Below are 25121 nucleotides of genomic sequence, written 5' to 3'. Positions count from 1 at the left end.
TTTATTATTTTAAGTGTGTTTTTCTAGAACCCATTAGCTCCAAGTCAAGTAAGTAGTTGTTTCAGTCTAGTTGTGGAGGACGCAGCTCACACTGTGGCATGTGGGGATCGAACCGACAACCCTGGTGTTAGGAGCATCGCACTCTAACCAATTGAGCTAACCGGCCGCCCCCTATTTGTTTATTTTTAATTTAAAATGCTGTTATGTCCTTTAATATTTTAACTCTTTATCCTTTTACTTATAATTTTGGCTCAAGTTGCAAAAGCAGATTCATGGAAAAGAGGGAAGAGGATTGCATAAATATTGTGATTTACTTAATGGTATTTTTGTTCACTGTTACATTCCTAGCATTTACATATTTTTAGAGAAAAATTATTTAAAATGAAATCATATGAAAAAGTTATTTTTTAAATAATTATTTTTAATTGTGGTAAAAGCATAACATTTACCACCTTAGCTGTTTTTAAGTGTACAGTTTAATAGTGTTAAGTATATTCACATTTTTATGCAACAGATCTCCAGAACTTTTTCATCTTATAAAACTCAAACTCTATACTTAAACTCCACCTCCCCCCAGCCTTTTGCAACTGTTATTCTACTTTGTATTTATATAAATTTGACTACTTTAGATATGTCATATAAGTAGAATAGAGTATTTGTCTTTTTTTTTTTTTAAAGGTTTTATTGGGGAAGGGGAACAGGACTTTATTGGGGAACAGTGTGTACTTCCAGGACTTTTTTCCAAGTCAAGTTGTTGTCCTTTCAATCTTAGTTGTGGAGGGTGCAGCTCAGCTCCAGGTCCAGTTGCCGTTGCTAGTTGCAGGGGGCGCAGCCCACCATCCCTTGGGAATCAAACCGGCAGCCTTCGGAGTTAGGAGCATGGAGCTCTAACTGCCTGAGCCACCGGGATGGCCCCGAGTATTTGTCTTTTTGTGACTGACTTTTTAAACTTACTATAATGTTCTCAAAGTACATCCATATTGTAGCATGTGACAGGAATTCCTTCTTTTTAAGGCTGAATAATATTCCGTTGTATGTATTTACCTCATTTCTTTATCCATTTATCTGTGATGGACATTTGGGCTACTTCTATCTCTTGGCTATTATGAATAATGCTGCTGTGAACTTGGATGTGAAAATATTTCTTCGAGATTCTGCTTTCAGTTCTTTTAGCTATATAACCAGAAATAGGCTTGCTGGATCATATGGTAATTGTATCTTTAATTAAAAAAAAAAATTGTTTATTTTAAGTGTGTTTTTCCAAGACCCATCAGCTCCAAGTCAAGTAGTTGTTTCAATCTAGTTGTAGAGGGCGCAGCTCACAGTGGCCCGTGTGGGGATCGAACCGACGCCCTTGTTAATAAGAGCACCATGCTCTGACTAACTGAGCTAACCAGCTGCTGCATATCTTTAATTTTTTGAGGAAGTATAGTAATTTTTTATAACTTTGCTTTTAGCTTCTATAAACAAACATTTTTTAAAAAACAACATTTTCATACTACGTTTTTAGTCAGAACTACATTTTAAGTTTTTCTATCTGAGTAGTTTTCTTGTAAGATTATTTTGAAGTTTCCAAACGTAGTGGATGGAGCAAAATCATTATTACATTTAGTTGCCATCCAGCTGCTTTTACATTATTTAACTCTTGGATATTTGTTAAAGTAAGATGCTTAAAATAGAGCTCAAAGGTTGAGACTTGAAACAGGAATTATTGCTGCTTACGATTGCACAAGAATTGGTCATGATACACAATGTGTTTGAACATGCTTTTAAAGATAAATCCTTCTTAGTAACTGGTAACTGCTTACCTCTTTTACTTATACAGAAAAACCACAGAAAGCAAAGATGGCTTGTTGGCATTCCCTTTTTGGAATTAATTCAATGACCCCTTTGGGCCCCAGAAAGTTAGAATTGTTTTGTCATCCCAGGCAATGGATATTCTCATCTCTAGCTTATATAGATGCTTAGGCCTGGCCAAGCATCTTGGTGTAGTGGTAATTAATCTTTTAGTCAAATATCTGGTCAGAGCTGTCTTAATAAAAGCCTAACATCTCATTACATTGTATTCTTTTTAACAGCTGTGAAGCAAATTCAGGTGCAGCTAGGCTTAAATTACTGATGGGTCTTTGATTTATTCCTGAAAACATTCTGACAGCTAATTGGCTTAAGTCTTAAATTTTGTATTGCAATAACCAAAATGGAGACATTATAAAATATTATATCACATAATCTAGATGTGCCTTACCATAAAAATTTAAGAAATAGGCATTTAAACTTAAAAATAGGTACATGTAATAGGGGTTACAGGAAATGGGCATCTTCATTTCCTGCACTTCTTTCTGAACTTTTTTTAAAAAAGATTTTTATTGGGGAAGGGGAACAGGACTTTATTGGAGAACAGTGTGTACTTCCAGGACCTTTTTCCAAGCCAAGTTGTTGTCCTTTCAATCTTAGTTGTGGAGGGCGCAGCTCAGCTCCAGGTCCAGTTGCCGTTGCTAGTTGCAGGGGGCAGAGCCCACCATCCCTTGCTGGACTCGAGGAATTGAACTGGCAACCTTGTGGTTGAGAGCCCACTGGCCCATGTGGGAATCGAATCGGCAGCCTTTGGAGTTAGGAACACAGAGCTCTAACCGCCTGAGCCACAGGGCCGGCCCATCTTTCTGAAAATTTTTACTCCATGGACTATTTGGTTTCAATCATTGCTTTCCTTGCAAAAGAATTTGATGCTGTTTAAAAGTGTTACCAGCCAAGAAGTTTGTCCCTCTCCAAAATGCCAAGCATCAAACTTACAGCAAAGTTTTCATTTTGTTTAGCTCCCTTACAGCCTCAATACTACAGGTAACATTGTCCAGAATGATTCCCTTAATGAGAATGTCACTGAAAGACGACTAATGTTGCATCATATGAAGACCCCTCATCCAAACAAGGTATCCCAGGACCCCAGTAGAGGATTGTTTGGAGATACCTGGCATTGTGCTCTGCATGCTCTACAAGATTGTACCTAAAGGAAACAAAAATATAAAGGTTATACTTGGAAAACATAAGCTTTCTGTTCAGTTAGAAAGTCAAGTTTCAGAGGCTTGTCTAGTTCTGGTTCAAAACCACCATGAGGCCCAAGCTGAAATGGAGACGGATAATGAAACCTACTGCACATGAATGGTTCTATTTATAAATGAATCATATTTGTGTCATGTCTGTTTTCCTATATCCCCTCTCCACCCTACCCCCATTTCTTTTTTCAACCTCCCATGAGACTTTGCTACTATGAACAAACTCAGGAGCTTGCTAAAGAGTACTGTTTTTCTTCCCACTTATTATGGGGCTGTTATGAGAGGAAATGAAGTGATGACTCTTTGAAAGTACAATATAAAAATCCACAAAAATGGTTAGGAAATTATTTGGGATGAGTTTTTCTACTTGGTGTTAGTATTCTGATGGGAAGAAGTTACAGATGACTGACTGTGAGATCTTAAACCCGTAAGACTTTTTGTTTTTTTATTTTTTATGTACTGTTTTTGTAGATGAATGTCTCACGTCCTGTTTAGTATAGGTTGGATGGTTTAGCTATGAGTATACTCTTTATTTCATCTGATGGCTGAAATAACTCCAGGTGTGAAACTAGCAGTAATTAATTGAAAATCCTTTGTGAAAGAAAAAGGAAAGCTTGTCCTGAATGAGACATTTAGTATGACGAGGAGAGTGACAACATGGAATTTGTAGGCAGACACGCTAGGGTCCAAATCATAACTTTGCTTCTTACTGGCTATGTGACATAGGGGAGGTGTGGGGACAGAGCCCCAGAAAGTAGTTTACAGGCTCTCGGCCTCACATGGAGGGGTGCTGGCTCGGGTAGTGGATGGCCGTCGGCTGAGGCTGGTTGGCTGTGGGCTGTGGCCAGTTGGCCAGTTGGCCGCTAGTATAACTGCTGCGGCTACGGAGGAGAGCCGAGGATTGCCGAGGAGAGTGGAAGAGAGTAGAGGAACAGAGTCGAGGAGAGTGGAGGAGAGTCGTCGGTCGGTTGGCAGACGGCAGGTTGCGCGTCCGGTGGGCCCAGCCTCCAGTGAGACCACAGTGGTATGACTCCCCTACTTATGGCTCCGTGGGTGTTCCTTTTTTGCCTCACCATATCCTGCCTTCTTATGTGGGGAGTGGGACCAGAGACCCCGCAGGCCGCCCCGCACGACAAATGGCGCAGCGAGCAGGGTCTCCCGCACGACAGGAGGTTTTTTATTCTCTCTGAGCTGAGATTTCTTTATCTGTAAAAGAGGGTTAATACTAATATTTACCCCCCCTGGGATTATTAGAATTAAATAAGATAAATAACAGGAGAGCACATAGTAGGTGCTCAACACATATTAGTGCTCATCTCAATAAAAGTTCCATTCCTTGTAGTCTTCCCATCCAATTAAATTAGGATTTTAATCACTTAGTTCAAGGCTGCTCTTGAAGTAATTGAAGTGTCCAAGCCTTTACATTCTTTCTGGTCCATTATATTCTTTTGTCCGTCAGTGTAGTCAAACTACCACCACTATCGAAGGAAGTAAATTCCAGCCAGTATGCTTTGTTCCTGGATAAGCCATTCTGGTGAAAATGGTAGTTGACAGCAGAAAAGTTTAGAATTACTTGTGGATTTTGTTTCTTTATTGCTTGTTGGCCTGGTTATGAACTTGGTGCAGAGCATATGCCTGTGTTTTCTCTGTGGACTGCCAGAAAAACCTCCTCCTCGATGAACCTTTTGTTGACACCCTGTCTAATTATAATTGGGTTTTTCAGTGTCCTAGTTCAGTGAATTATTTTTCTGTCCCTATTTTCTTAAGAGTTGTTTTCTGTAAATTAAAAAATATTTTATCTAAAAAATAATGAAAACGACTTAAAAAAATGTTTTCCTCTTACCTTTCTAGAACTTGGTTTCATTTAAGCACTATTTTACTTTTCCTCTCTCAGCTAATTCCTGTCACCTATAACCTTTCCCCCCCCAAAACTCAACACTTCAGAAATGATTATGGAATAATTTAAGACATCTAGGCAATTATAACAGATAATACTGTGGGTATTATTTTGTGCATATCCTAGTTCACAGAACAATATCGTTACATATATATTAAAGCTGACAAAATATGTCTGCCCTCCCGGACACTTTTAAACCTTGCTGCTGAACTATGTGGTTTTTATCACTTAATGATTATTTTGGTTGTGTGTATGTATGCACTTGTTTGCATTAATCTATTGCAAAATGAAAGCAGAATCTAGTTTGGTCTGAACTGACTGTTAATTTGGTGATTTTTGGAATTTCTCGACTTCTGTTCATCTACAGAACAAGAATGATTATACCTGCGCAATTCTTTGTGGTGGTGTAGATTCATTGATGTACAAATACATACAAACAAATATTTAAGACATTTGTTTAACTACCCTTTGTGCAGTTCTAGGTATGTCAGTGTTTTCGATCTTAAATGTCTATAGTTCAGGAACCACCCTTGTTTTTCTTTATGCAGAGCATGTTTGGTACCGTGAACATATATGGATACAGAATATTTGATCTGAAGGGAGAAAACTGGTTGCCCATTGCCCATAAAAGACTGCTGATATAAATCACAGTTTCAGTGTGGGAAACGGGAAGTTCCAAGGCATTCACTTTATAAAGATCTATAGAGAAGAAATTGGAAAACTTAACCTTTGAGGACAGGAAAAATAAAAAATATATTAAAAAATAAATTTTGTTTGATATTGGTAAAAACATAAAACAACAGAGACTGAAGTAAAAATTAATTGAAATTTAACTATCCAAAGATACCCTCTGAAATATTGGTGAATATTCTTCCAGCCATCTTTTTGTACATTTGTGTACAATTTACAAAGGAATCTATATATAGTTTGTTAATATTTAAATAGGATTGTACTATCCACAGTGCTCCAGTCTGTTTTCACTGAACGGTATGTGAAGAACATCTTTTCCATAAGTAATAATAAATATAGAACTATATATCATTTTTAGATGGTGGTATGGTATTTCCATAGTCTATTTATACTAGGATTTGCTTAACCCTATTGATATACTTAAAAAATTTATTGGGGTGACATTGATTAATATTATAAGTTTCAGGTATACATCTTTATAATACATCTGTATACTCTATTGTGTATCGCCACTGAAAGTCTAGTCTCCTTCTGTCACCATATATTTGACCCCTTTTTACCCTCTTTGGCCTCCTCTAGCCCTCTTCCCCCCTGCTAACCACCATTCTTTTGTCTGTATCTGTGAGTTTGTTTGTTCGTTCCTTTGTTTTATATGCTAATTAGTTTCCAGAATTTCAGTTACAAGCAGTGCTGTGATGAACATGCTTGTTCACACTTTTTAGATTAAAATTCTGTAAGTGAGCAATTCTCCTAGGGACAGAAATGAAAACATGTTCACACAGAAAATTGTACACAAATGTTTATAATAGTAGTACTCATAATAGCCAAAAGGTGGAAACAACCTAAATGTCCAATGGGTTGAAAATGTGGTATATCCATATGATGGAATATTATTTAGCCATAAAAAGGAATGTGTTCATACATGCTCCAGTGCCAGTGAACCTGGAAAACATGATGCTAAGTGAAAGAAGCCAGATAAAAAAGGCTGCATATATTATGATTCAATTTATATGAAATATCTAGAATAGGAAAATTCATAGAGACAGTGGTTTCCAGAGGATATGGTGAGGGGAGTCTGGGGAGTGACTACTTAATGGCTATGGATATTTTTCTGGGATGATGAAAGTTTTGAAAGTAAAGAGAAGTGGTAGTTCCCTAACATTGTGGATGCACTAAATGCCACTGAATTGTACAGTTTAAAATAGTTAATTGTATGTTATCTGGATTTCATCTCAATAAAACATTTTTAAAGAAATTTTGTGGGTCAAATGTTTTATTTACAGCCAAACTGAATTTCAGAAATCTAGCAATTTATATTCCCATAGATATCAATCTTTTGCCAATATGATCTGGGGAAAAAATATTCTTACTTTAATTAGCATTATTTGATCACTAGGGAATTAAATATATTTTCATTTATTTGCATTTTGTTTTCTCTTGTGAGTTGCTTGTTTTTCTGGTACTTTGTTTTAATAACTTCCTTTATAAGTTTTAATATTTTCCCTTGTTACTATTTAAAAATTTTTTCCTGATGAATCTCTTATTTTTCAAGATGAATTTGACACATATTTGTCAGATTTCCCCAAAAAGTCCTTCTGGGATTTTTATTGCCTCATATTATGCTTTCATTATTTCCTATGGTCCAACACATTGCTTGCTAACTTTAAGCTTAGTATTTTATAGGTTTTGTTGCTATTGCAAATAGGACTTTTCTTCCATTTTATTTCTAACTGGTTGTTATTTGTGTATAGGAAACCTATTATGTGTGTGAATTTTATAATGGCTATCTTACTGTAATCTTAGCGCTTTCAATAGTTTTTAGTGATATTCTTAATGTTTCCAGGTCATCTACAAATAATTGTATCTACTCCTTTCCACTATTTATACCTCATTTCATTTTTTAGCTTTAATTTTTTTAATACGAAAAATTGAAGATCCCATACAAACGAAATTCATATAATATTTTCTTTAGTATTTCATGTTTTCTAAGTAGCCTTAGCATTTTTTTAAAGTTTAGGGGTGACAATTGTTAGTAAAGTTACATAGATTTCAGGTGTACAATTTCTGTAATACATCATCTATATATCACATAGTGTGTTCACCACCCAGAGTCAGTTCTCTTTCCATCACCATATATTAGACCCTGTTTACCCTCCTCTAGATCTTCCCTCCCCCTTACCCTTTGGTAACCCCTAAACTATTGTCTGTCTATGAGTTTTTGTTCCTTCATTTGTTTGTTCTTGTTCATTTGTTTGTTGTTTTTGGCTTATATACCACATATCAGTGAAATCATATGGTTCTCTGCTTTTTCTGTCTGACTTATTTCGCTCAGCATTATAATCTCAAGATCCATCCATATTGTCACAAATGGTCCTATATCATCTTTTCTTACCGCTGAATAGTATTCCATTGTGTACATATACCACAACTTCTTTATCCATTCGTCTATTGAAGGACATTTTGGTTGTTTCCATGTCTTGGCCACCGTAAACAAAGCTGCAATGAACATTGGAGCACACGTGTCTATCATTTCATTCCTGTTGATAGTGGGAATCCTTGTTTTATATCTCACTTTTAAAGGGGTGATTTTCAGGTGTACAGCATAGTAGTTAGACATGTGTATAATTTAAGAAGTGATCCCCTTGACTAGCCCATCTGGCACTATAATAGTTATTACCGTATTATTGACTATATTCCCCATGTTTTACTTTACATCCCCATGACTATTTTGTAACTACCAATTTGTACTTCTTAATCCCTGTACCTTTTTACCCTGCCCCCAACTCCCCGTCCCATCTATCACCCAGAGAAATCTAGTACCCGTCTGACACCGTACATAGTTATTATTGACTATAGTCCTTTTGATATACCCTACATCGCTGTGACTACTTGGTAACAAGTTTGTGCTTCTTAATTTCTTACCCTTTTCCACACCCCCCCCTCCTATCTGGTAGCCATCAAAATGTTCTTTGTATCGATGAGTTTATTTCAGTTTTGTTTATTTTGTTCTTTAGATTCCACATATAAGCAAAATCATATTGCATCTGTCTTTCTCTGTCTGACATAATTCCACTCCGCACAGCACCCTCCAGGTCCATCCTTGCCCCCACAGACGGCAAGAACCCATTCTAAATGGGTGATTTTAAATTACTATGTAATATTCTATCAAGTTGTTTGCCACAATTTATTATTTCTCTTGTCAAATATTCAGGTACCTTCAAATTTTCCTGTATTTTAAATACAGAGTATAATAGCATACAATTTTCTCATTTTGAATCATTAAAATAAGTCCTTAGGAGTTGGTTTGCTGATTCATTCATTACATAATCAATATTAAAAGAACAGAGAACATAAAACTCCAAATATATTAAATAAAATACATCTAAATTATTCATTGCCATATTAAGCAAAAGTTTAAGGAAACCAGTATAGGAAAAGAAGTACATCAATGCCTAGATGAGCATCTGGATATTTTCATAGAGTAACTTTCCATCCTTTGGTCATACTGTCACTGGCAGTTTAAAGCTATGATGTGTTTTTGCAACACTGGATATAAATGAGAGGTATCTGCTTTTAGTACTTACCTAGTAATCTGGACAAATTAAGCCAAGATGAAGTCTAGTTCTTAACATTAAAAAGGTACCTTAAGGGCCGGCCGGGTGGCTCAGGTGGTTGGAGCTCCATGCTCCTAACTCCGAAGGCTGCCGGTTTGATTCCCACATGGGCCAGTGGGCTCTCAACCACAAGGTTGCTGGTTCAATTCCTCGAGTCCCACAAGGGATGGTGGGCTCCGCCCCCTGCAACTAAGATTGAACACGGCACCTTGAGCTGAGCTGCCGCCGAGCTCCCGGATGGCTCAGTTGGTTGGAGCGCGTCCTCTCAACCACGAGGTTGCCGGTTCAATTCCTCGATGGTGGGCTGTGCCCCCTGCAACTAGCAACAGCAACTGGACCTGGAGCTGAGCTGCGCCCTCCACAACTAAGATTGAAAGGACAACAACTTGAAGCTGAACGGCACCCTCCACAACTAAGATAAAGTTCTGTTCCTCTTCCCCAATAAAATCTTAAAAAAAAAAAAAAAAAAAGTTACCTTAAGAGTTTATGCTTAGGGGAGGGGTTGAAATGTCAGCTGTAGTATATCAGATTATATAATTGTGCTGGGGCATTACTTGTGCATAAACTTAGAGAACCTGTCATTAAAAGATACCTAACATGTAAGTGCTTATTTACATGGTCACTTCAGGGATCTCAGGATGGTGTGGATCTGAAGAGTTACTTCTTTAATATTAATTCAGATTTTTATTCATAATGTAACTATTATGATTACAAATACGTAAAGTTTATTTGTGCATACGAATAGTAATTGAGGGGAAGTTGAAATGAAGATAAGTAATTTGTTGGGGTAGTAAGATTTTAGATGTCTTCACCCCCTTTTTGGTTTCCATTATTACTGTTAATATAATAGTACTATAAATATTTCTTTTAAATAAATTTAGACTTTCTTTTTAAAATTTTTATTGGGGAATATTGGGGAACAGTGTGTTTCTCTAGGACCCATCAGCTCCAAGTCAAGTCATCCTTCAATCTAGTTGTGGAGGGTGCAGCTCACTGGCCCATGTGGGAATCGAACCAGCAACCCTGGTGTTAAGAGCTCACGCTCTAACCAACTGAGCCATCCGGCCACCCCTAAATATTTTTTTAGAACCTTATTCACAGAACATGATAGATGGCTACTATTCATTTTTCTTCTTCGGCCCTACTAGAGAATTAATTTGGTCTTGTTTGTTAGTGGGAGACAGTCTCTAGGATACCCGAGTTTTAGGTTCTTATCTTTCCCATGTACATCTCTACTTTGTTTCAGCATTCTTTCATGCTTTTATCATCACACAGCATCTCATTACTGTATTTTATCCAGAAAATTTTCTGAAAACATAAAATTTAATTCACACTGTTTCTTCTTTCGAGACAATACTGCATTCAGAACAGTTACTATTTCTGCATCACTAATCAAACCCAAGCTATTTTTAATGGGAATTACATATTGTTTGAAGGTTGCAATATGATTATCCTTTTTCATTGGTAAATCTAGTAGTTAGAAACAAAATATTAGATGGCTGTGTATTTTATTTTTTGTTTCTTTTACAGTATTCTTTTATTGCTCCTATTTTAGAGATGTTGATTGAATTTGATATTATAACTCCCCTAGATAAATTCAAAATGACACATTGTGGGTAGAAAGGGTGCTTGTGTAGATGGGAGAAAAAACATTAAAAGTCGTATTTAGCCCTCCTTTTATTTTCCTAATGTACAATGATTTATTGAGTGTATCTCCTGTGTGCCAGGAACAATGCTAGGTATGCTTTATATTAATTTATTAGTCCAATATAATTATATCCTTTTTGCTTATGACGAAGGTAAGGCTCAGAGAGGTTACCCAGTTAGTAAGTGGTAAAACCAGGATTCAAACCTAGGTTTGTCCAGCGGCACCATTATAGTTCATTACAGTGTGTGTGAGTGATGGCCCTTATTCATTTTAATCATCAGAGGCTCTCCAGTAATTTAAAATGTGAGTTGATAGATATGAACAGTCCAAAAGTCGGTCAAAAGAACCTGATTTAAAACTCAATGAGGGAGGAGATGGTGTTCATCTCTCCTTTAATTAGGGACGTGATGGAGATATGAAATAAGTCCAAAGTTAATTTTATCATTCTTCTATTTATTTTATTTTATCACTTTCCTGCTCTTACTAAATGAAACGACTGTTCTCTTAACTTTTATGTCCCTCCTCCACGGTTTTCCTGGTAATATATATTTAAATCAATTTTAAATCACACCTGTCGGAAAAATATAGTAATTACAGCTAGTTTGGGAGGGTTGTTAAAGTGAGTCCCTTTCCCCAGGAAATCATCACTGTTGATAGTTGCAGGGGGAAAAGGCAATTCTAATTTTTCTGTTTTGAAAAACACTTTTCACTATAGAATGATGTTGTCATAGGTAGGAAGTAGGTGAAAGTCTTAGAATTTGGAAGAATTTCAGCATGTCACTAATGATCAAATTTTGAAATCTTTAGTTTTCTTGGAAATAGGGAAAAGAAATAGGGAAATCTGTACCTTTGGATTTGTAATGGAGAACAAAAAACTAGAGTGTATTTAGTAAGGAAACATGACCAAAACTGGAAAAAATTCTTGTTTTGATGGAGAGACTTCTGAATTATATATACTTCCTCAAATGGTCTCCCATTTAAAATTTGTCTTCCCCCTACCCCCGCCCGCCCTTTTTTCCTTCTTAAATCTTGTCTGGGAGGGTGGACTTTAAAAACACGGATCTATCACTTAATTACAGTGACACCTACTGGTGAGAGCCTTGCTTTGCCATCATTGTGCTCATTGCCTGTACTTAGGAAAAACTACACATTTTCTGAAATGTGAAGAACCGGTGTTTAAATCTATAAAAACTAATGTACCAGAAAGGGGAGAGAGCGCAGGTTGAAATTTTTTTTTTTTTACTATGTAGGTGGTTTTAATGATAAAAGTTATCTAATTACATTATAAGAATATGAGAAATAGGAAGGAGAAAAACAAAACCAATAGCACTCCTCATCACAGTCATCAGTTTGGTGTGTTTTCTTCTACTTTATTTAAATTTTAATGTATATATTTCTTTAGCATAGCTTTATTCTAATAACGCATGTAATTTGTTCCTTGGTTTGTTCAGTAATATTATGGCATAAGCACTTCCCCAAGTTTTTATACTTAACTTATGTTGACTGCCTAATATTCCATCAAGTTGTTTAACGATTTCCTTATTGTTTACATTTTAACCCATTTCTTGTATTGCTATTGTAAATAATTTATTGATGAATATTTGTTTAAATGGCTTTTTCCAATGATGAACATTTTTATGGACTCAGACCTTTCCCTAATAGTGAAGTTTTTATGTTTTTGCTTACTAGTGAGGTTGAGTATTTTTTTCTTCTGCTTATCTACAAGTTATATCAGTTGATTCATCTACTGGTATGATAATAATATTCTTAGGAACTTGCCTGGGTTCTTTTTTTAAATAAAGAAATTCATTGTTTTTAAAATTTGCCAACAATAACTTTCTCAAACTTTTGCTTTTTTTAATACAGAGACTTTTCATGTCAAATGATGTTTCTTTGCGTGTGATTTCTTTAATGAATTAAAAACATAACAGAGATGCCTTTCAAAAGTTTGATCATTGTTCATATTTAAACGTGTGTGTACATATTTAACTCGCCTCTATTTTTCATTATATTTCATTTGGAAAAACATAAAGAAGGCCACCTGTCACTTAAACCAGTTGTAGCGTTTTTTAGTTTCTTGCCAGTCTTCCCTTCCAGACATTTTGGTAAACATTGAGCTTTATTTGCCTAGAATGATTTTTGAAATATGACAAGGGCGGAAGTATCTGAAGTTATTTTGAATATAAGATTTGTCTCTGAGCCTCCTGACATCTAGAGCAAAAAGGGCAACTAGAGATACCTCGTTTTCCCTTGTGTGTCATCTCACTATATTTTGGCTCCTTGACTGTAGCACCTACCATTAGTGTGTGGCACACAGCAAAAGTGCAGTAAAGATTTGTTGAATCAAAATAAATAAAAAGTAAAATATTTTCCTTTTCCCTACTCCCGTGGTGGTGCCCTTCCCCCGCAATGTAGGTTGTTTCGTTTTCCTTTATAATTTTCCCCTTTGAACCTTTTTTCATTTTTCCTTCCTTTTTTTTTGAAAAGAATTGTTAAACTATAGTTTGTTTTTTTAAAACAGCTTTATTGAACTGTAATTCATGTATTAGGTTGGTGCAAAAGTAATTGCAGTTTTTGCCATTTTTTTAACCTTTTAAACCGCAATTACTTTTGCACCAGCCTAATCCCTTACCATGTAATCCACGCATTTAAAATATACAGTTCAGTGAAATTTAGTATATTCACAGAGTTGTACAACTACCACTACAGTCTAAGAACGTTTTCATCACCCCCAAAAGAAATACTACAGGGCTCATTAGCTGTCATTCCCCATTCTCACCCCTCATCTCCAGTCTAAGACAACCCTAATCTACTTGCCATCTCTGTGGATTTGCCAATTCTGGGTATTGCATATAAATGGAATTGTACAATATGTGATCTTTTGTGACTGGCTTCTTTCACTTAGCACAATGATTTCAAGGTTCATCCATGTTGTAGCAGGATTGTCAGTTGTCAGTTATTTTTTATTGCCAAACAGTATTTAATTGTGTGAATATACTAAATTTTGTTTATCCAGTCAAGTTGATACACATTTGGGTTATTTCTACTTTTGGCTATTATGAATAATGATTCTGTGAACATTCATGTACAAGTTTTTGTGTTGACATGTTTTTATTTATCTTGGTTATATACCTAGGAGTAGAGTTACTGGATTAGATTCAGCTTTAATGAATTCCTTATTCTGTATCTTTGAAAGATCTTAAACATGTTTGTTGCCTCTCTTTTGTTCAGTCTTGCTGATTCACTTATATCCCAGAAAGTTTGAAGTTCCATGTGCAGAGGGTGCCAAAAAGATGTATACACATTTTGAGAAAGGAAAACTGTACTAAAATTGTAATACTCAATGTATACCAATAACAAAAGGTGAATACAAGTCACATTTGACTTCAGCAATGACAAGAGGTGCTCAAAGTGGTTTCCATCAGTGTCCAGACACTTCTGATTACGGCGAACTACTGTTTGAGCAACGTTGACCAACGTGTTCACTTGTATACATTTTTTTGGCACCCTCGATATTCAACCACTAAACCCTGCCGTTTCCCCCCCCCCTTACATATTTTCTTATCCATGCCTTTTTCTTCACTGGAACCACTACCCTACTTTATTTTTATTTTTTATTTTTTTATTGGGGAAGGCGAACAGGACTTTATTGGGGAACAGTGTGTACTTCCAGGACTTTTTTCCAAGTCAAGTTGTTGTCCTTTCAGTCTTAGTTGTGGAGGGCGCAGCTCAGCTCCAGGTCCAGTTGCCGTTGCTAGTTGCAGGGGGCACAGCCCACCATCCCTTGTGGGAGTCGAACCAGCAACCTTGTGGTTGAGAGGACATGCTCCAACCAACTGAGCCATCTGGGAGCTCAGCAGCAGCTCAGGTCAAGGTGCCATGTTCAATTTTAGTTGCAAGGGGCGAAGCTTCCCACCATCCCTTGCGGGACTCGAGGAGTTGAACTGGCAACCTTGTGGTTGAGAGCCCACTGGCCCATGTGGGAATCGAACCGGCAGCCTTCGAAGTTAGGAGCACGGAGCTCCAACCGCCTGAGCCACAAGGCCGGCCCCCATAGCCCTACTTTAGACCTTTATTATATCTCACCATTATCTGATGGAATAGCCCCAAACATTTCACTTTTCTTTCTTCTAATACTTCCCTTCCCAACTCTTAAACTTCTTTTATCAGAGAATTTTATTAGTACTTTATTATACAAATTATAGGACAGATATTATACTTGTTGATTTCATTTTGTGTCTTCTCAGTGAGAGAGAAGCTCGGTCATGGCCGGTGTTATGTCTTTCTATTCCCAGAGCATAATACAGTATCTGGCACATGTCCTTATTCCTAGAAATATTCTTGCAGTGTTAAAGATTAGTCACATCTTAAAGACTTGATCCATATCGCCAAAACACCATACACATACCAAACTGTTTCCCTGCCATACGTAGTCTGACAGTTAAGTTTGCGAACTCATCGTAGGAAAAGTGTTACATACCTCATTGCTGAATGTCACTACAGTCACCTTTGAAGTGCTCCCCTTGGGAAGCTATGCACTGACGCCAGTGCCCAGTCCACCCTTCAAAGCAGTTCTGGAACTCTTTTTCTGGAACGGCCATCAAGAGCTGTCATCGTATTACCCTTGATGTCCTGAATGTCATCAAAGTGTCTTCCTTTCAATATTTCCTTTATCTTCTGGTAAAGAAAGAAGTCATTGGGGGCCAGATCAGGTGAGTACAAATAACCAATACAGTTATTTGTTTACTGGCTAAAAACTCCCTCACAGACAGTGCCGTGTGAGCTGGTGCATTGTCATGATGCAAGAGCCACGACTTGTTGGTGAAAAGTTCAGGTCGTTTTCATCTAACTTTTTCACGCAGGCTTCTCAGCACTTCCAAATAGTAAACTTGGTTAACTGTTTGTCCAGTTGGTACAAATTCATGTGAATAATCCCCCTGATATCAAAAAGGGTTAGCAACAGCCTTACAACAAGGTCGCGAACTTAATTGTCAGACCTTGTATGCTTTTGTGCACTCATGCTACTGGGAGTTGTATGAAAATGTGGATCTCTCCATATTCTATCATCACTTTAAAAAAAAAGTCTTTTAAGTATCTAATAGTATCACCTGCTTTGAAGTTCATCTCTCCACCTCCATCTTCTCCCTCTACTCCACCATTGTTCCACATCCCGTGTTCTATTCCACCACATTCCTTTGCTCATAATGTTCCTTCTCTGCCTGCGACACTCTTCCCTTGCCAATATTCTTGACCTGGCTAACTCCTAGGCATTCTTTAAAGTTTGGCCCAAATGTCAGTTCCTCTAGGAAGCAAGCCTTCTCTGAAATTCCAAGCTAGGGAAATGACCCTTTTCAGTACTAGAAGATCCTTTGAATGGCTTTTACTAGAATATTTATCTGATTGTTTTGAAATTATCTGTTTCTTCTGTAGTGAACTACGAGCTCTTCAACAGCAAGAACTAATTCTTTGAATATTCAGAGCTTAGCATAGTAAATAATTGATAAACATTTCTACAACCTGCCCTTAAGGAGCCCACATGGTATAAGGCACTAGAGGGATACGCCCCAAAGGAAGTTTATATAGTTTATATATAGCAAAGCCTATAAATTGTCACTCATATGTATGTGTGTGTAAAATAAGATGTAGTAATTGTATAATGACGAAAGATTTAATGTGGAAGAAATAAGTTTAGAAGCAAGGTATATGGGTGTGTGTAGAGCACAAGTTACTAATGAATTAGCAAGGGCTTGCATTCTGGAGCAGAAAGAAGTAAGTTTCTGATGCATGTTCTCTATTCTTATGTGGTCTAATATAAAATTATCAGAATTTTTTTGTTAGATGCTTACAGCATAGTTCTAGAAATTGGACCAAGAAAATTAAAGGCTCTTATCAATTTGACACACAAAAAACAGGGACACAGCATACTGGTAGGACATACTGAGCTGTACTACAGTCAATCAAAATTGATACGCCCAACATTGTCATGACTTACTTTTTTAACAAAAGTTTCTTTATTGTTTATTTTTTTGTGGTTAGGGAATGCATTTAGCTATATTCCAGTGGCTTAACCAGAGAGGGGATTACTGTTCTCGTAGAACATGAAGTTTGGAGCTAGTGAGTTCAAGGTTGGTGCTGCAGCCCCAGATAACAGCAGGGACCCAGCCATGTTGTTTTGCTTTAGAACGGGACAGTTGCCGTGCTTGCAAGGCAGATACTCCACTTTTGGTCATTGTGATCTCTTTGCAGACAGGATAAAGGAAGGATGGGTAAAGTTTGATAAAAGAGGAAGCAAGCCTAGTTCCCATTTAAAGAGCTTTCCTGAAAGTCTTCCTCAGCAATTTTGTTTTATATCTGATGGATCAAGCTCCTTATCTGCAAGGGAATGTGGGAAGGAGAATATTTTTAACCTGGAATATTGTTACCCTGAGCAAAATCAGGCACCTTTTAGGCAGGAAGAAAGGGAGAATGAAATTGGGAACCATGTAGTGTTGTCTGCTGTGGCGCCCCGTAGCCGAGTGCTCATACATGTACATACATGTCCCACTGACAAAACCGCAGATGGGCACTGAGGAGTCCGCCTAGATAATTAATTTAGATGACTGCATTTTTTTTTTTTTAAAGGAGGGCTTAGCCCACAGTGGTCTATGTGGGGATTGAACTGGCAACCTTGGTGGTATTAGCGCTACGCTCTAATCAACTGAGCTAAGCGGCCACCCAGACTCCATTTTTTTTTTTTTTTAAACTTTTAAAAGATAATTTAGTGAAAATTGTGGGAACATAATGGTGGCAGCCAGTTACTTTAATCTTTCTGTAGCTCCCTCCTAAAAACAGTATATTGATATCATGTACCTGCTAGTATGATGTGATGAGAAGGGTACTTCACTTGTGTGGTATTCTTTTCCAAAACCCATAACTCCAGTCTAATGAGAAAACATCAGACCAGTTCAAATTGAGGGACGTTCTACAAAATACCAACCAGTGTTCTTCAAAACTGTCAAGGTCATGAGAAACTAAGACACTTTCATAGATCAAAGGAGCCTAAGGAGACATGACAGCTAAATGAAATGTGGTACCCTGGATGGGATCCTGGAAGAGAGTAAGGACATTAGTGGAAACACTGGTGAAACCCAAAAAATGTCTATAGTTACTAGTATTGTACCAATGTTATTGGTTTTAACTACTGTACCTTAAGGGAAGCTGGGTGTAGAATATATAAGAACTTTCTGAATTATCTTTGTAATGTTTCTATAAATTTAAAATTGTTACAAAACAGATATATTAGCTGGAGAAACTAGGATAGGAAAACCAAAAACTCTGCAACGAAGGCTTATATCTGCAGTGAACCAGCAGGTGGGAACAAACTAGAAGATCTATAGATTACTGGCGTTTGTGAAGGAGAGGTAGCAGAGGGAAGGCAACAGGGCTTCTGTGGCCCTGAGAATAGGAGAACCTCTAAATTCCCAACAGGTACTCACTGAAGAACATCTAGAACAGGAACTGAAACTTGGAAGGGGTTCTGCAGGATTCAGTTAGACGGTGTGTACAAGGGAAGGGGGAGAGTCTGACAACTTTTGAAATTTAACAAACTGAAGTTCTAACGTAAAGCTTGGAACCGAAGAGAAACTTCTAGGAGTAGAATTCACACTGAGCTAGACAGGAACAAAGAAAGGAACAAGATAAAAGTAAGAGAAAGAGCAGAAGGGTAGATAACAGAAAGAATGAAAAGTTGTGTGTTATTTTTGTTTTAATCACTTTGCAAAAATAAGAGAAAAGGAATCTCTAAAGCCTTGAAGCTTAGAAAAGCCGTCCTGGCTCCTACCCCTTGCTCCTAAAATTTCAGGAAAACTTCATTTTACTTGAAAAAGAGTTTGAATCCATATAAAGTTACTACTAGTAAAAGATACTAATAACAACAACAGAAAGAAGCAGAAAAACATTCCCTCAGACAGTGAAAGGACCCTGGAGACATGCCACAAAATAGGTGAAAATTCAAAATAAGCTAAAAGAATTTATGGAAATGATAGAAGTTTTGAAAGTACAAATTCAAATTAGAAAAATGTCAGAAATGAAGTGATTGGAGAAAAGGAGAATTTGAAAAGAGAAGGGACAGACCTCAGGAAAAAATTGGAAATAAGAGAAAAAAATTACTTGAGAAATAAAAACGAAACTAAAAAGAACATAAATAAGCACAACAGATAATGACTCAATAAAATAAAAAGACTAAGTAAAACAAAATTAATTTTTTATACGTATTATAAAAAGGGAACCCTGCTTTTAAAATAAAAGAAACCCAAAAAGGGGGGGGGGCAAAGGAGTGAGAAAAAAATATAAAATATAGCCAAAGAAGAACCAACATTTAGATGAACAAAGTCCTCAAGGAAGAAAACAATGAAAACCTGTGAGCAAACTTTCCCAAAGTGTATCTGGGGAAATTGACCCAGAATGGTCAACAATGAGACATAGTCTAGTAAAACTGATAGGTTTTAAGGGAAAAAATCATTTGGGCATCCTAATTAAAAAAAGAAATGAAAAAGACCTAATCACTTACAAAGGAAGGAAAGTAGAGTATCACTAGGCTTTTTTGGCAGCATGTCAGAATGCAATGAATTAACATTTAAGAGAATCAAGGAAGTAAAACATGAACCAAGAATGTTATAGCCAGACAAATAGACCTCCAAGTATAAAGAGCACGGATAATTAAATACCAACATGTAAGAATTCAGGAAATAGTGTTCAAATGATTACTTTCTGTGGAATCCACCAGAGCTTCAAATGACTAAAATGATTGTGGTTTCTAAACACTAATTCCCCATTAAAAGAAACTAGGAAATACTAGGAATACTTGAAGAAAGCTGATTCTAGATCTAGAGCAGGAAATTAATGTCAAACATGGGATATCTTGTCAAAGGACACAGGAGCCAATTTGGTATTTTTCTATGGCTAAGTGGACAGTTTGAGCATCAGTAAGGATAAAAAGCTGCACTGGATCGAAGCATCAAATATGTTTAAATCTATGAGTTCATATTGATGCAAAGAAGACTGATTACAGTGGGCAGGGTGAGTGAGGGCACTATTTGAGTTGGTGGAAATATTCTATATCTTGCACGTAATAGTAGTTATACTACTTACTGTATACATTTGTCTAAACCATGTTTCTTAACGTCGGCACTATTGACGTTTCAAAATGGATAATTCTTCATTTTGGGGGAGGAGCAGGCTGTCCTGCGCATTGTAGAATGTTTAGTAGTACTGGATACCAGACCTGACAATCAAAAACTTCTCCATACAGTGTCATATGTCTCCTGGGGAGCAAAATGGCCCCAGTTGGGAACCCTGGTCTAAACTGATTAAAATGGTGAGTTTTCATTGTTTGTAAGTTATAGCTCAATGAACTTGATTTTTTTCCCTTTGTTGGCGAATATTGGGGACCTGTTTTTCCAGGGTGCATCAGCTCCAAGTCAAGTCGTTGTCCTTCAGTCTAGTTGTGGAGAGCATAGCTCAGCTCCAAGTCCAGTTGCTGTTGCCAGGGACTTGAAGACCATCCCATGCGGGAATTGAACCGGCAGCCTTGTTGTTAAGAGCTCGTGCTCTAACCAACTGAGCCATCCAGCCGCCCTGCCTCCAGCTCAGGGGCAGCTCGTTGTCTTCAATCTAGTTGTGGAGGGCGCAGTTCACTGACTCATGTGGGAATCGAACCGGTAACACTGTTAAGAGCTCGCACTCTAACAAACTAAGCCATCCGGCCATCCCAATAAACTTGATTTTTAAGAAAAGAAATTCAGGGCAGCCAGATGGCTCAGATGGTTAGCGTGCAAGCTCTTAATGTGGTTCAATTCCCGCATGGGATGGTGGGCTGTGCCCCCTGCAACTAAGATTGAAAACGGCGACTGGACTTGGAGCTGATGGGCCCTGGAAAAATACACTGTTCCCCAATATTCCCCAATAAAAAAATTAAAAAAAAAAATTCATTGGTCACTTTTCAAGGATTTTAGGAAACCAACTTGATATTTTGAAGACTAGTAATTGATAAAATCAAGCATTTATCCGGTCTTTCCCACATTAAACTATCTCAAGAATAACCAAGTAGTCAATAGAAGCATGAAATTGGGGGCCATCTATATTATTTGTATGTTTTGGTATTACATCTTATCACTCCCAGTTATCAGTTTTTCTGTCATTAAAAATACAATTCCATAGACACAGACAATGGTTTGGTGGTTGCCAGAGGGTAAGGGGGGTGGGGGGTGGGGGGTGGGAGATGAGGGTAAGGGGGATCGAATATATGGTGATGGAAGGAGAACTGACTCTGGGTGATGAACACACAATGGGATTTATAGATGATGTAATACAGAATTGTACACCTGAAATCTATGTAATTTTACTAACAATTGTCACCTCAATAAATTTAATTAAAAAAAAGAAAAACAATTCTTCTATTCCTTTTTCTCTACTTTGCTATCTCTGTTACTAGAGACGTTTTTCTTGATTTGGGGTCATATTCTGGATCCTGATGTTCCTCACACATAAGTATATGTTACCAGTATTCTGTTTCAACATGGCTGAATGTGCAAACACTTCGTGGTCTGAGATATACTCCTTTGGATTAAATCTGTTGTGTAAAATGGAACATGTTCAGAAAACCCAGTGTATGCTTAACACAGGTACAGTTTTAAAATTCAGTCTTACTGTATTAATATTTACTGAATTAAAAAAAACATAATGTTCCCAAAATCATTCCAGAAAGCATATGGGAACCACCCTTTTGAAAATTACTGAGGAGGTTCATATTTTATCTTATTTTAGTATTGTCCAAGTTTTTTCTCAGAAAAGAATAGGCTGTTTGACTTATCACAATGGTCTTCTTGAAAGTTCATAATTTCAATACACTTCAGTTTGAGGAAACTGAAAAAGTGTGTAACTATAAAAAGTGTGTAACTGCCATAGCTATTTCAGAAACTAATGCTAGAGGCAACCAGTGGGCGGGGCAAGACTGTCATTAAACTGTGCCTTTGGTGTACTAGTTATTTTCATCATGGAAAGGAGAATCTTTAATTTATTTCATTGCTTAACCAGTGCCAGATTTTAAGATAAAACTATTCTTTTTCTAAAACTATTATTAAAAGAGGCTGGAAACAGATTCTGGTCTGATGCTTTGTTGACATTTCATCCCTTCTTTTTGTTAAATGAAATTCAAAGTTGTTAATTTTATCTAACCTAATTCTCAGTTTTCACTTTTAAAAAAATTCTTTGAAATCATAGTGGGGATCCAGGAAGATACTAGTTTTGACTATTTTGTAATGAAATAGAGTTAGACATGAGGTTTTAGAGAGGCCTAATATCTGAGTATTTCTGTTTCCCTCTTTACTGAATTATGCCCTGTCCTGAATATTATTATTATGTTTTAATAAAATGGAGAAAGGTTTGCCACTTTCCAATTGACTGGGACAGGGGAGGTCTTTTGGGGTAAATGAATTGCTTCTCAATTTTAATGAGTTAGATTAGCTTGGAAAGTAGGTCAAAGAAGATGATTTGTTTATGAGTACCACGGTTTTGTCTGAATCTTGATTCTAACGACCTATTGTAGTTAGCGGGATCTACAGTTTCATAAATTTCTTTCTTGAATGTAATTTTTGGTTGGTAACCATTGGTGATACTAGCATCCTAATTAGCCTTGAACTATTTGGATTTATTGCAGAGGATAAATTCTCCATCCCCACTAGGGGGAGTTTCCACTTAGTAACATAATGTTTTGTTTGTTTGTTTTAAACTTTTATTGACTTTGAGTGTGTTTCTCCAGGACCCATCGGCTCCAAGTCAAGTAGTTGTTTCAATCTAGTTGTGGAGGGCGCAGCTCACACTGGCCCATGTGGGGATCGAACTGGCAACCTTGGTGCTATGAGCATCGCACTCTAACTAACTGAGCTAACCGGCTGCCCCTAGTAACATAGTTTTTAAGGCAGATTTATTAAACAAAATATTGGTGTATATCTTATTCCATGATGTCTCACTATGGTTTTCCCATAAGATATTTTCCTATTAATATTAGCTACAATGTGTTGAATGCTTGCTGTGTGACATACTATGCTAAGCACCTTACATGTATTATTTCATTTGTTTTTCACAGTAACTTTATGAGATTGATAATAGTTCATCCCAGTTTTAATGATGGAGAAAGTTACTTGCTCACTGTTAGAAGCTAATCAAATGGCGGTGCAGGAACTCATGTCTAGGTCTGTTTTACTCCAGAAGCTGTTCTTAACCCTGTACTCCAGTAATTCTCAGTTTTAGCTCTGCCAGTATCATGCAAGTCTCAAAACATTCAGATTAAATTTATTTTAATGCCAGAGGCTGGTGCTTAGAAGTGGTAGAGTGTGTAGGAATGCACAAGAAGAACTTATTATTAGGCATAGTAACTCAAAATTAGGTTAATGAGCGGAAAAGAGTGGAGCTTAGGTACAAAAGTAAAATCAAGAGCCTAGATTTTAGATGGTAAGTCTGTTCTACCCTATTTACTTAAGTTTCCTTCTTTATAAAGTAGATAAAACAAAGCAGACCAATTCAATACTCCATTTATAGAAATCTTAAATATGGATAGAGTCATTAACTTATTTATACGGTGCTTTCATAGGTGAATACTTATTGATAGTAGATGCTTTGAAACCCTGACAAGAATGTTATCTATTCCTTTAAACCATTACTTTTGTCCACTGGCCTATAGCAATGTTTGAAAATGTCCAGTGTAACCAACCCATTAGTGGTTCATACACTCAGTATACTGGGTCATGACCAGCATTAAGGAAAAAAAAAATTTAAGTAGAGTCTAGAAAATTTAAGAATACATTGCTTATCATAATAAGCGTCAGCATTGTTTGTGAAACTTTTGTTTCTGTTATATGTGTTACCTACTAGGTAAAATATAATGTCAAATATGTTTTTTACTTTGGGTTGCAGGTTTTGTTTGTTTGTTTGTTTTTAAAAAGATTTTATTGGGGAAGGGGAACAGGACTTTATTGGGGAACAGTGTGTACTTCCAGGCCTTTTTTCCAAGTCAAGTTGTTGTCCTTTCAGTCTTAGTTGTGGAGGGCGCAGCTCAACTCCAGGTCCAGTTGCCGTTGCTAGTTGCAGGGGGCACAGCCCACCATCCCTTGTGAGAGTCGAACCGGCAACCTTGTGGTTGAGAGGACGCACTCCAACCAACTGAGCCATCCAGGAGCTCAGCAGTAGCTCAGCTCAAGGTGCCATGTTCAATTTTAGTTGCTGGGGGCGCTGCCCGCCATCCCTTGCGGGAGTCGAGGAATCGAACTGGCAACCTTGTGGTTGAGAGCCTGCGCTCCAGCCAACAACTGGGGGAGGCAGCTCAGCTCAAAGTGCCATGTTCAATCTTAGTTGCAGGGGGCAGAGCTCACCATCCCTTGCGGGACTCAAGGAATTGAACTGGCCACCTTGTGGTTGAGAGCAGTGGCCACTGGCCCATGTGGGAATCGAACCGGCAGCCTTCGGAGTTAGGAGCATGGAGCTCTAACTGCCTGAGCCACCGGGCCGGCCCCCTGGGTTGCAGGTTTTAAAAGTTTGAAAAACATTGGCCTAGAACTTGGTAACATTTATCTGTTTTAATTTATCCGGGACAGAAATTAGTGATTTTATACAAATTTTATCTTTAAAAACAAATGACATCAAATGACAGAATGTATGCTTTACATTTTCTTCCTTTTTCTAGAATTGTGAAAAGCATCTAGTCCCAAATCAAAACGTTGTATGTATAGCTAGCTCTTTCCTCATTGTGTCAAATTTTATATTACAGGTTGGTGCAAAAGTAATTGCAGTTTTGGCAATTTTTAGCCTTTTAAACTGCAATTACTTTTGCATCAACCTAATAATACACATGTACTGTTCTCTGCTGAGTATTCAGCACAATTTTTTGCTCGTTTCAGGAAGTTTCCCCTCTCAGGTTTTGTATAATTTCTAGTTCGGAATCTCTTAAAGTCTTCTTTAGTCATTTCCATTTGGTTGCTTCTATAGCACTTTAGTTCTGGGAAGGAGTAAGAGTTTCGTTGGACCTCTTTATCATTCTTTTTGATGGATGTATAGTAGTCCATTGCTTAAGTTTATTGTCATTTATTTAACTATAGGATCTCAGTGGCGTACATTTTTATTGTTCCCAATTTTTTGTTGTTGCAGAAAACACTGTTGTCACATATCTTTATGTTCTCATGAGTATATCC

General features: G+C 37.2%; 1 protein-coding gene across 2 annotated transcripts in view; it reads left to right on the top strand.

Moving 5' to 3' along the window:
* SP1 (Sp1 transcription factor) overlaps nucleotides 1-25121 on the top strand; it is a 42263-nt gene that overhangs the window by 9663 nt on the left and 7479 nt on the right. The window lies entirely within an intron of this gene.

This window comes from Rhinolophus sinicus, linkage group LG02, assembly GCF_036562045.2.
Source record: "Rhinolophus sinicus isolate RSC01 linkage group LG02, ASM3656204v1, whole genome shotgun sequence".
NCBI classification, from domain to species: Eukaryota; Metazoa; Chordata; class Mammalia; order Chiroptera; family Rhinolophidae; genus Rhinolophus; species Rhinolophus sinicus.
The sequence above is the reverse complement of the archived record's forward strand: the minus strand, read 5'-3'. Positions and strand labels throughout refer to the sequence as shown.